Source organism: Cucumis sativus, chromosome 4 (genome assembly GCF_000004075.3).
Source record: "Cucumis sativus cultivar 9930 chromosome 4, Cucumber_9930_V3, whole genome shotgun sequence".
Lineage (NCBI taxonomy): Eukaryota > Viridiplantae > Streptophyta > Magnoliopsida > Cucurbitales > Cucurbitaceae > Cucumis > Cucumis sativus.
In genome coordinates this window covers 26,583,479-26,594,746 of record NC_026658.2, presented here as the reverse complement: position 1 = coordinate 26,594,746, position 11,268 = coordinate 26,583,479, and positions in this window count along the sequence as shown.

Sequence of the window (11,268 nt, the reverse complement as noted above, 5' to 3'; positions counted from 1 at the left end):
AAAGCTCAAATATGTGCTTAGTGAAATATAAATATATAAAGTTTCATATAACACTTGTAATTAAACTTAGGACAATACAAACCAAACCAAGATAACAAGTTCACAAAATAAAAGTAGAAAGTCATCAAATCGACAACTGGTCCAACATTATCTTTTAAGAGAACCTTGCAATACTCCAATTTAAGTTTTACCTCTATGGCATCCACCCTATGGAATATGATTTGCATAAGCTTTACCTTGTCTCGATTCCATAGTTCAGGGATATCTTGCAGTTCTTTCACGACTTTAGCACGCAATTCAACCTCTGTTACACACTTTTCTTTAAGTCAATTTGCAATTGCTTTTAATTGTCATTTCTAACTTCCATTGCATTACTTATCACATCTATCCCTTCATATTGTTGGCCACTCTTTTTTCTCTTACTTTCACTTCAATAATTTCTTCTTTCATCTGATCAACCTGCACGTATTTCTAACATCTCATCTGGTGACATATCAAGTCATTGGCTATACATTGTCGGGATGTCTTGATCATGTGAATCACCCAAGGGAACACCATCATTAAAATTGTAATGCACATTACATCCCACATCAGCAAAGGTCTCTGAACATGCTCATGTTGCCCGATCTTTGCCGAAGACATAGGACAGATCATCATAATGTGGAAATGATTTGTGTAGAAGACTTTTGGCTCCAGGATGACTCTATACAAACATAATTTAGACATATTAGATTATGATTGGGATTATAAAAGTACATAAAATTGTACTGTGAAATTAATACCTTTACCCAACTATCAAACAACTCTCGCTCTACAACGATGCATTGATACTCTTCGTTCCATCCAAAGCTACACTTTAGAAAATGTGCAAAACTTTATTCCAAACTTTATTCCATGTACACTTTAGAAAATTTGACTTTGCAATTTCATTACAAATTATTTGTTCCGCATATCAACTATGTAGAATTAAGTTAGGAAATAATTTTTCAAACACACATGATTTAGTATTGCACAATTTCCGTGGATAATAATAAGTTACAAATAATAAATGCGAAATCATTCCAGGAAAGTAATGAATTACAAATATGGTCGTTAGAAAAACAAAATATTAAAAAATAATTTGTAATGCATTTTAGGGGGTGTTTTTCAAATATTTGAAAATGAGAATAACACTTTCAATTCAATAATTTACTTTCAAATTTGAACAATTAGACTATGTGATAAATTTAAAATTAATTTAAGTATTTGAACTAAAATTGTCATTTGAAAGTATAACACACAAACTATTTTTTTCAACGATGATTAATTACAAAAAAAAAATTAATTAGAAAACTTTACTACACATTTTTATCACACATTATAGAGTCTACCTTTTTAAAAGGGTAATTCATAGGTTTAGGCAATGTAATTCTTTAGATCAACCACACATAAACTTACTTTGATTACACAAACTATTCTAATCTTGGGCTATTATAATTTGGTATAAAAAACCATGAATAACACACAAACTATAGAGTGTTTAAGAAGTTTGGCTAAATTATATTATATTACTGCTAAATTTATAAATTTACTAATAAATTCCCATAGCAATATTATTATAAGCAAATGGCCAAGTAAAATAAACATATTTTTTTTCTTGTTTGTCGTCTTGCGATCTGTCTTTGATGTGTAAGGTCATCAGTTGTCACCACATAATGGATCCACAATAACTAGTTATGATACTTACCGTATTTACAACTTCCAAACATGAGTTACTTATGACACTTTAATTATTATTGGATGATCATAAGATGATAGAACATACATCATTTGATAGTAGACAATTATCATATTTTCGACTAATCCATGAGTATGATCTTTCCTGTTGTCAAAGTACAATAATGAATAGAATATGTTTTGCCATTTTATGCCATTTACTTAGGACGACTGCTAGATTAGTTGGAACATAAGTTATAGATGTAGAAGAGATGATTGTCATGTTCTTGCATATATTAGCTAATGACTTGAAAAATCTAATAATACAAAGGGAATTTGTACGGTCTGGTGAGACTATTTCTTTTGAATTTTCTGATGGCATTACTGCTTCCGTCCCCTGTTCGTACATCAAGTTTGTCGAATATTCGTTACTGCCTTAGTATAAAGGTAACCAAAACAAAAAATTGAGATCATTGAACTTTTAAAAATTGAGAAGAATAGAAAAAAGAACATCATATTCCAAACTTGTACAGGTGAAGGAGTATCACATAAGGGATGAGTTTGAAGTAGGGATTGCTGTGAGCATCTTTGAAAGTACATCCAAACAACAACAAATGGAAAATGGTTGAAGCCAAATTGCTACAAATAGAAGGACAATTAGAGGTTTAAATGCGATGTGGAAGTAGGAATTCCACACCCTTTAAAATAATTTCCAATTTGAATAATTGGTGCAAATCTAATTAGTGTGTCTGATTGTCAATTCTATCTATACTTAGATATATGTATATATAGCTGAAACACTTACTAATATAATATCGAATATATCTAACCTCCTCCCTAGAATGTTCACCGAAGTTGGGCATCGTTTTTTTTTTTTTACAAGCGGCATCATTAGTAGTTTGATGTATCAAATTTGAGAATATATGCAATTAAATATTGTGATATCAAGGAAGAAATGTCCAAAAGAGAAAAGCCCAACTGAAGAAGCATGTAATATTTTTTTTCCACGTTTACTAACAATCTCCTCAAAACATTCCTAACTTAATTATTACATGTGCAATATCTTGGCTTCACATGAACCTTGTCCTTTCCTCAAGGTTGTACCATGAAAATTGGGGGCAAAAATCATCTATGTTCGTTCATATGGTTTCATGCTCCAAGAGCCCTTGCAACTTACCAATAGTTCTTTGGTGTCGGATTGGGGGTATCCGACTATGTTGGCTGGTTTTGCTATCTATTCAAAATATTTAGTTAGGATTTTGTTTCTTTAGGGGATGATTTTGAAACAAATGACACCAACAACATCAAATAGGGGCAAACACAATTAGATCAAGAAAATAGCCTCATAGGAAAGAGCTTTACTGTCAAGATTCAAACCAATGTACCACTTAAAAGGTGGAGCCTAGAAAAATAACTAATTGTATTTATTAGATAAAAACTTATGGGGTAAAAATTAGATCAATTATATCTATAAATATATTATTATAGCTTCATAGAACGAGAGTCATTCTCCACTTGTGATCTCTTCACTTGTTGCATTTAATTATTTTTTGGCTTGAGCTCGTGAATTCAGTCCTTGCTTCCAATCTTTTTAGACTTATTTGACAACTAATCACTTTCTGCATTTTCAAATTTAAAGAAAATTTATAAAATTTGGATTGAACTTCATAAACTATGGTTGGATTTGGAACTCATTGATTGACTTCAACGTTTAAGAGTCATAAAAGACACAACTTACTTTCTCACCTGTCACCACTAAGCCTACGACAACATCTTTTTATAAGATATTCAGTTAATCTTTAGATTGTTTACCGAATAATCGTCTATTGTTTTGTAATTGATCCCACCAAGCGCTTGCGCCACCTTGAAGTTTGAGAGCAACTAATCGGACCTTCTTGTGTTCGGGTGTATTGGCATAGTCGAAAAAAATTTCTACGTTCTTGATCCAATCAAGAAACTTCTCCACGTCCATTCGACCATTGAAGGTAGGGAGATCCACTTTCATACGTATTTCTTGATCTTCTTGAAAGTATGGTCGAAGTCCAAGCCTTTGTTGAGGTTCTTGATGAATGTTCAGCAAGTTGTCTTCATCGGAAGAGTCAGAATCGTTTAAGAAATGTCCAGGTACGTTGTTTCCATACAATCGATTATTGTGGATGTGAATAGATTGATTTCTTAGTAGTTCTTGGTTTACAGCAGGGTTTCTTGGTCTTTCTTGTCTTTCTTGGTTTGCTGCAATTGGGTTTCTTGATCTTTCTTGTCTTTCTTGGTTTGCTGCAATTGGGTTTCTTGGGGGCTGAATTGCTTCTTCTAAACGTTGGACATGAAATCGGGTAAAAAGGTTTGTTAATTCTACTAACGATTGCTGTATATCTGACTGCCCTTTTCGAAGTTCTTCAACAACTTGTTCTACCAACTGCAAGCGTTGGTTGAAGGAGGCTTCCGCGTCCATGGATAAGAGTGGTAGGATCCAAGTTTTTTGAGGGAAGAGTGAGCTAGGATCACGCTCCGATACCAATTGATGCAGTAATTGCAAAGCTAAAAACGTTTATGTATAATGCCTCTTTTTTTTTATGTCTTATTAATGAAAATGAGAAGCCTTTTTATAGGCTGGAGATTACAAGAGTTGTTAAACTAACTTGGGGTTGAGTTAGTTTTAACTTGGAGTTGAGTTAGTTATAACTAACTCAAGATACAAAATTGGTAATTCAAATAACTAATCCTAAACTATAAAAATGGTAATTCAAACCCCTCCTCTAGGATAAAACTCAAGAAACATCAAGAAGGGAGATGTTCTACATCAAAGTGTAGAGAACGATTCAGAATCCTTGGTGAAAGGAATGAATGATAACTAATGTGTGTTTATGTGAAATTGTTATGTTATGAGTATGTTAAGGATAAAGAAAGGTTTATGCGAGATAAAATTATTTGATGCTGTTTATGCGAAATAATGTTTATGAAAAGGTATTGCGAAAAGGATTTCATAAAAACTTAGTCTTTTAGACATTCTTTCAAAAATTCATCTTCCAAGATGAGGTGTTTAGGCCAAGTAGAGAAGAAGGCTGAAGGATTTGCAGCGAGATGACCAGACGTTTTGAAAATAGTTAAGCATTGGTTGTTTGGTCAAAGTGTTGTAATTATGTATCAAACACATGTTATTAATAAACATCTTGGTAGGTATTTATTATACTTGCTGTTTAGGTTGACCACCGTTGCGTTTTGAGTTTTGTTAATAGTATAAAAGGAGTTGAGAATAATATTTTGCGATAAGAAAATTTCAAACTTGTAACAAACTCACATCCTATTCCTAATACTTTGACATTTTCGTTGCAGTACGGTTTGGGATGTGACATGTACACATGACTGCCTAGCTTAAGTCATCTCGTTGAGTAAAGCCATCTCGCCTAAGCTCAAATGGCCGCTCATGACAACTCTTTATATAGAGGTTTTCTTGCCTACACCTACAAATCTTCATGCTTGGCGCCTTGACATGTTCTTGGAGGTTCTTACCTTACTACTTGGCCACATAATTGAATCCTTAGAGATTCTTTTGCCTTTCCTTTGGCCGCGCTATTATGTCCATCTTGCCTAGCGTTCCTTGTGTGCTTAGAGGTTACCTTGGCAACACCACACTCTCAGCCACACACACACACCACAACCTTGGCCATCCAATACCTTTCTTTAGAGGTTCTCATGCTTTTCTTAGTCGCCTAGAAGTCTTGCACGCCTACTCTCACATTTAGCCATATGTTGTACTTTGTTTTCCACCTTGACTTTTAATGACACACAAACCAACTTTCCAAGGAATTCCCTTTCATTTTCCTATTAACTCATATTCTCTTTTTTTTTATCAAGTCCTTGCTAGAGAAAGTGGACTTTGAGTTGTTGGACTTTAGTATTGCATGGACATTCAATTTTGAATGAAAAATCCTTATAAATGGGCATTTGAACTCATTTGATGGGTTAACTATTGAATTTGGGCTTTCACACCAAATGGAATTTCTTTTTCTTATTTACTTTTTTAAAACAAAGAAAATTTACCACGCCCATTTTTTTTCATCTATTTCTCTCGTCCGGTTCTTTCATCCAATGGGTCCCACAACTCGATTATGAGTCTAGAGGATACTAAGTCAAACTTAGTGGTTGTTTGAATAAAACGCAGCTTCGAATGTAAGTATTCTAAAAACCTTTTTTTTGGTTTAGTCTCGTTAATTAAGCCCAATTAGGGTAGAATTTCGATTCTTTTTCTGTTGTGCATGTCTTAGTTCTATCAGTAACTCCCTTCAGGGTGATAGCTCTCATCAGCAGACTTTCCATTGTTGGTTTCTTCCTGAGTCATCACTGTATTGTTGTTTTCCACAATAGGTAGGGTGAGTTGCAGTTTTACATGAAACGCATTGCTCAACCCACACTCTTTTCTCACTAGTTCCTTATTCTCAATCTTCAACGCAAATTTCATCATCTGGGCCAACCCAATCGGTTCCACGGTTTCCACTTCCATTTTTATTCATGGGCTAAGCCCATTCATCAAAGTCTCCTCTAACACTACCGTTTGAAGAAATTCTACCAGAGCTAAATAGCGATCAAATCGGTTACGGTATCCTTCTACATTCGTTTTCTGTTTGATTGAGAAAAATCTTCCAACCAAAGTTCCTTCTCGAATTGATCGAAACTGTACAAGCATTCGTTCTTTCAGGGCTGCCCAATTCTTAAAAAACTTCCAACTCTTCTTGTGCTTGGTACCAATCCAATGCCAGATCATCAAAACTAATAACGCCTGTGGTTAATTTCTCTGAATCGGTAAGATCATGTATCTTAAAGAAGCGATAGGCTCTAAAATGTGAGACCCATTTCTAATTTGAGTAATGAAGTAAAATTTGGCTAGGTATTAAGAACTTGGCATTTGAATAAATCCATGAAAAGGATTAAGTGATAAAAAATTTTATGGTTAAGTATACGTTATTGCGATTCAGTGGGTAGTTCGCGAAGGAAGTTGTGCGACTCATTTCTAATTCGAGTAAGGAAGTAAAATTCGGCTAAGAATTAAGAAGTTGGTGTTCGAATAAATCCATGGAAAGATTAAGTGATATGATCTTTTACGGTTAAGTATACTTTTTTGCGATAAGTGGGTAGTTCGCGAAAGAAGTTGTGCGATAAGAAGCGAAAAAGTCTTTGCGTAAGTTAAGAAATGAAAGTTTTGAGTGTTAGACTAGGAGTTTTGGGTGGTCTTCGTGAGAAGAACCAAGTGTTTCGTGGAGAAGAAGTCTACGAGGAAGCCTTGGAGTTTAAGTTCACGATAAGAGTTCTATGCGAGTAAAAGTTGGTTAGTTCACGTGGAACGTTTCTTATAATAAAAATATAATCAAGAGATAAGGTTATTCACGAGAAATGTTAAGTGGTTGAATTTATTCACGGTTTGGGTTAGGCGGGAAGCAAGGTCTGTAAAAAAATGTCAAATCTGATTTGACATGGGTTAACATGTAAGATAAAGGATTTGAGCATGACTAGGTTAAATATTAAGGATTTGCATGACTAAGTTAGTATAAGGGATCTATAAAATAAGAGAATTTAGGTAACTAAGGAGGGGATGACGAGAGTTTTGTTGAAATGTTAAAGTGTTGTTGGTTTAGCCATGCAAAAAGATGGTTGTGAGAAGGACTTCTTTAGTAAAGTTTGGTGAGTGCTTTTCAGTCAAAAGAATTTATGTTAAGAAACTTTATTACGATTTCTCTTTACTCATTTGAAAGAAGAATTCATATAAGAATGTTTCAGAAAGATTTCTATGAAAAGTTATGTTTTCAAGCATTATTTATAATGTTAAAGCTTGATTTGATGACTATGATTTCAATATTATGTTTCTTTGAGATGATGCTAACTTTTATGTGCACATAAAGAGTGAAGGCCACTATGGAGTGTACGAACTACATGGTAATAAGAAGCTGACTTATGCATTGAAATGAGCGTATAAAGCTTAGCGGTATGAGCAACAAAGACGAATTTGTATGTTCTCAGATGCTGTTGATACAGTAGTCTAAACGCGAGGTAATGAGACCAAGCGTAGAGAACGATTCGGGATCCTTGACAAAATGAAATGATTTTTTAAGCATAAAGAAAGGTTTATGCGAAATGAAATAATTTTTCGGTATATTTAAATGATTTGATATTATTTTTACAAAATGATTATGAAAAGGTATTTATTGTGAAAGGTTTTCATAAAACCTTAAAGGATTTTAAAAAAAAAGTGGACCATTCAACTTAGTTCCCATCCACTATCCTTTTCTCCAACATGAAACTTTATCTTAGTAAAACTTCTTGATCCACTATTTTACAAAAATATTCAAAACAATACCATACTACACCAAATGTGATATTTTGGTAACACTTAAAATGGTCAGAAATACCATTTTCTGACTTTTTTTTCGTCGATCATTAAAGAAAAAGTATAGATGATGTTTCACAAAAACTTCCAAACCATTGTGTTAGTTATCGTTTTGGATGAGGGTTGGGGTAGAGCATCAATACTCAAAGGTTGTTAAGAATTAAGAACTAAGACTTGAAGACGAAACCGCCTGCCTGGTTGACAACAACACCATCCCACTAGAGTGCACAATGATGATTTATTGCATTAAGAAGAAGATGGCAGTTAACCTTAGCGCCATAATAAGAACCTCAATCCTCCCTTTGATGAAAGCACCTAAAGGTGTCATGCCTTTTCCCTCGACCACATTGAAGCTCTCTGTCTAACACTACAAGAAACGAGGGCTCTCTCGACGCATAAAATCATTGAGAGATATATAAAAAGCGTCAGAAAAGGCTTTTCTGACGCATAAATATACGTCGGAAACAAGTCAGGAAAAATTTATCGGGAGTGCGTCGAGAGTTTCTAGAGTTAGTAGATAGGTTGTTGAGGAAAAATTTATTGTGATGGTCATGGAGGTGCTTTCTCGCATGTTGAATAGCCCGCCTCAAAATTTTCAATTCCACCACTTTTGTGAGAAGGTCAGATTAACTCATCTTACTTTTGCAGATGACCTGATGATCTTTTGTGCAGCTGATAATCATTCTATGAGTTTCATAAAACACACTATTAAGAGGTTTGGTGAGCTTTCGAGACTGTTTGCTAATCTTGCTAAAAGCTCAATTTTTCTTGTGGGGGTTAATAGTTTGGAAGCTTCTCGGCTTGCTGCTAACATGGACTTTTCCATTGGTCATCTCCATGTTCGTTATCTTGGGCTTCCTCTCCTCTCTGGAAGATTTTGGAGCTCCCCTTATTCAGCGTATTACCAGTCGTATTCGGTCTTGGTCTGCTAGAGTGTTATCTTTTGCAGGTAGACTTCAGCTTGTTCGTTCAGTCCTTAGGAGCCTTCAGGTTTATTGGGCTAGTGTGTTCATGCTTCCTATGAAAGTCCACAGAGACGTTGATAAGAGCTTGAAGGCTTATCTGTGGAGAGGTAAGGAGGAGGGAAGAGGTGGTGCTAAAGTTGTCTGGGATGAGGTTTGTCTTCCTTTTGATGAAGGAGGTCTTGCTATTCGCGATGGATCTTCTTGGAATATAGCAAGCACGTTGAAGATATTATGGTTGCTACTTGTTAAATCTGGTAGTTTGTGGGTTGCTTGGGTGGAATCATATATCCTTAAAGGGAGATCGCTGTGGGAGATCGATGTTGGGGTGGGTCGATCTTGGTACTTTAGGGCAATCTTGCATAAGTGGGATATCCTTAAAGCTCATGTTAAGATGGAGGTGGGCAATGGAAGGAAGTGTAGAGTGTGGTTGGATCCATGGATTCAGGGTGGGCCAATTATCCAGCAGTTTGGGGAGAGGGTGATCTATGATGCGGGTAGTCGGCGAGATGCGTGTTGGAATTTTTTGTCCTAAAACTCGTAGTTTGTAATCATATTCTATTTCAATAAAGTTGTTATTGAGAAATTAAATATTATACTCCTAAATCCAATAAATCAAGTTTCAAGGCTATTTTTTGAATAAACTTGAACTTTATGTGTAAACATAAACGTGGATCAAGTTCGAGTATATATAGCCTAAATAGTCTATAGTATATGAATAAAGGTTGGGCGCCTTATTTAGAGAAACTATGGATGCGGCCCACTTTGTAGTACAAACGAGGTGATCCTGAATCGTTCATGTAGAGACATGAAAGTGGGGGCATCCTATGTAAAGTGTTTACATAAGACTGAACCATGAATTAGTCTTTTTTTTTTACGTTATAACACTGTTTACTGTTTAAAACTGATTATCTCGATTATTGATGACCTAGGTAACTTAATCTTAATCCTGAGTTAACTATGAACTCCTGTTCACACGAGATTATCCTCAGATCTACATAGGTGAGGGCAGCCCATCAGCGTTGGCCTAATAAGCCTCCCATTTCAGGGGTAAGATCGGGTGGATAGTTGAGAGCATAGGGTACAAGGTGGAATTCACTCCTACCCGCTTTAGGGTTAGTAGATAGGTTGTTCTCTTAAGCACTGAATCCAAGTTGAACAAGGGGCCTCACCCTCTCATTGGCCCGAGAGGGATTAAGTTTATAGGTTGAACCTTAAACCAATTGTTCAATAGTGGATTAGTGGGACTTAAGGAGCAAGATGTAATCTTGGGGGTAAAACGGTATTTTGACCCAGCCAAGGTTACAAGCAACCTGTGAAGGATTAACTTACTGATTATGGTTTTATCAAATGGACACAAATATATCTATAGTGAGGGGAGTGCAACTACGAGACTTTAGTGGAATGACCCGTTAGTTAACGAATGTTGATTAACTCGGTCTAAAAGAGTTTAGCTAGTTAATCTTGAATCGTTGGAGTCCATGATCTATAGGTCCATTAGGTTCCCCTGCTAGCTCATATGGATTAAACTTAGAACAGTGTGATGAAATAAGTTGAATTGTTCGAATTGGGAGAAGAAAGAGAAACCGACAAATATAGTGATATAGTCATCGGTCTTCTAATTAGAAATAGAGTTTTATGTTTTACAAACTATAAGTATGAATGCGGATTCATACTAAGAAGCTCGGAATTGATGGAATTGGTCAAAAATAGTAAAAAGTCAAAATGTTGACTTTTGATTTTGAAAAGTCAAACTTTGACCGGCCTTATATTCAAATGTGATTTGAATTTTGGAAAAATGAATGCGGATTCATGCTCGGGAGGTTGGAATTAGTCAAGACGGACAAAATGGTAAAAAGTCAAAATATTGACTTTTGACTAAGAAAAGTCAAAGTTTGACTTTTGACTTGAAATATCTAATGACCATTTTACCCTTGGAGTAAGTTAGTGGAAAAATCCAACATTTTGTTGGATAATCCCACTAACTCTTAATGGGATATGTGGCTATATGAGATGTAGACACCTAGCCCACTAAGTTCCACTAATAATTAGTTGAACATTAGGTGTTGAGATTTGGCAAATTAATTACATGCATTTTTGCATGTAATTAGGTTATAAATAGGGGAGTTTTCAAATGGTTGAAGACTTTTGCCTTTTTTATTATCCTCCAACATCTCAACAAAAGAAAAAAATTTCTACCTTCCAATCCCATTTTATCTCCATTTCTTTCTA